The sequence below is a fragment of the Crocuta crocuta genome, unplaced genomic scaffold (genome assembly GCF_008692635.1).
Source record: "Crocuta crocuta isolate KB4526 unplaced genomic scaffold, BGI_CrCroc_1.0 scaffold1129, whole genome shotgun sequence".
Lineage (NCBI taxonomy): Eukaryota > Metazoa > Chordata > Mammalia > Carnivora > Hyaenidae > Crocuta > Crocuta crocuta.
The window spans coordinates 485,921-488,464 of NW_027528629.1; positions in this window are offsets into that span (position 1 = coordinate 485,921).

A 2,544-nucleotide genomic window follows, 5' to 3' on the forward strand; every position below is an offset into this window, starting at 1 on the left:
ATCAGGGTCCTAAATATGGTGGTTAGTGACATCAATGTCTACAGGGTGAGAGAAAAAGTGTAACTAGTCCTGTGAAATACTTTTCCAGGGTGGGGAGAGATATATACAGGAACAATGAGGCCATTCACCTAGAATGATGTCTAAAATATTAAATAGTATTGCTGATCTATTTATTTTCTATCCAACTATCTTTCTATAATAAGGACTACGTTATAGGTGTCGATGAAAGAGAAATGAAAGAAGCCTCCGAGAGTAACAGTAAGAGTAGAGAAACCAAGGATGTCAACAACTATGTCAAAAAAACATTACAACTGGAAGAATTCAGAATGTAAACTCTGAAAAATTTAATAATGTCATGGAATATTATTGNTTATAATATTTTCTTTGGTCCCAAGTAAAATTAGGATTATGTACTCAGATAGATATCATATGATTTCACTCATATGTGGAATTTGAAAATTTAACAGATGAACATAGGGGAAGGGAAGGAAAAATAACATAAAAATTGAGGGGGGGCAAACCATAGGAGACTCTTAAATACAGAGAAAGAACTGAAGCTTGATGGGGTTGAGGGGTGGGGGGTGGATTAAATGGGTGACGGGCATTAAGGAGAGTACTTGTTGGGATGAGCACTGGGTGTCATATGTAAGAGATGAATCAATGAGTTCTACACCTAAAGCCAAGACTACACTGTATGTTAACTAACTTGAGAATAAAAAAAAAAGGATTAGTGTACTCTGTGTTATAAAGTAATCAAAAATCAACAGTGCACTGAAAAGAGCTTATTTCTAGAAAATGTTGAAGACTTATGTGATGAGTCCTTCAAAAATGTGTTATTTCCCAATTACACTTTCTTTTTTTTAATTAAAATGTTTAGTATTTATTTATTTTGAGAGAGAGAGAGAGAGAAAGGGAGAGAGAGAGACAAAGCACGAGTGGGGGGAGGGGCAGACAGAGAGGGAGACACAGAATCCAAAGCAGGCTTTCAGCATAGAGCCAGGCACAGGGCTGGAACTCACTAACTGTGAGATCATAACCTGAGCCAAATTTGCATGCTCAACTGAGTATGGCAACCAGGCACCCCACATCATGTCTTTCTAAAATATGAATATAAAATATACAATTGAATACTACTTGGCAATGAGAAAGAATGAAATCATGCCATTTGCAGCAACATGAATGGAACTGGAAGGTATTATGCTGAGTGAAATAAGTCAGTCAGAAAGACAGATATCATATGTTTTCACTCATATGTGGAACTTGAGAAACTTAACAGAAGACCATGGGGGAACATAAGGGAAAAAAAGAATAGTTACAAACAGAGAGGGAGGGAGGCAAACCGTGAGATACTCTTAAATACAGAGAACAAACTGAAGGTGGATGGGGCGTGGGGGAAAAGGAAAATGGGTGATGGGCATTGAGGAGGGCACGTGTTGGGATGAGCACTGGGTGTAGTATGTAAGTGATGAACCACTGGAATGTATCCCAGAAACCAAGAGCACACTTTACACACTGTAGGTTAGCCAATTTGACAATAAATTATATTTAAAAAACTCAAAAAACAAAAAACAAAGACGTATAAAATATAGTAAATAGTTTAAAATAGATACATAATATAAAATATACAAAAGATAAAATATTTTCACCTGTGTTTTAAAAATAAAATTTAAGTATGTAACTAACAACCATATATCAAGATAAAGAATAACTGAAACTCAAATTTTCCTACTGAATAGCTGCCATATTTGCTTTGCATATATTATTTTTTAAAGACAAAAAATATGCCCAACCAGGGGCACCTGGGTGGCTTAGTCGGTTAAGCGTCCGACTTTGCTTAGGTCATGATCTGGCGGTTCATGGGTTCGAGCCCCGTGTCGGGCTCTGTGCTGACTGCCAGCTCAGAGCCTGGAGACTGTTTCAGAGTCTGTGACTCCCTCTCTCTCCGACCCTCCCCTGCTCACGCTGTCTCTCTCTCTCTCTCTCTTAGAAATAAATAAAACACTAAAAAAAATTTTTTAAAAAATATGCACAACCAGAATTTCACCTTTCATCTCATTCTCAATTCTGTCTCCAAAGGCAGCCCTTATATTGCATTGGTATGTACCCATCCTAAATGAGTTTGAAATTTTTCATAAGCATGAATATACATATAACTATAATAGTCATAATAAAACTGACATTATTGAGCATAAATCTGTGAGAAGCACTGTTTTACATACTTTAAAAGCATTAATTTATTGAAGGAGTATAAGTAACTCCTCTTGAGGTGAATTCTACTACTACCATTTTAAAGATGACAAAATTAAGGTACAGAGAAAGTAAACTTAAGAAAATGGCAGGATAAATACTCAGGCTTTGAACCCGATGGTTTGTCTCTGTAGCCTGGAAGTTGAAACATTAATTACATTAATTTTTTTAATTAAAAATCTTTATTTTGAGATAATTATAGGTTCACATGCAGCTAAGAAACATACAGAGAGATTCTGTGTATCTTTTACCCAGTTTTTCCCAATGGTAACATTTTTATAACATTACTTACTATTT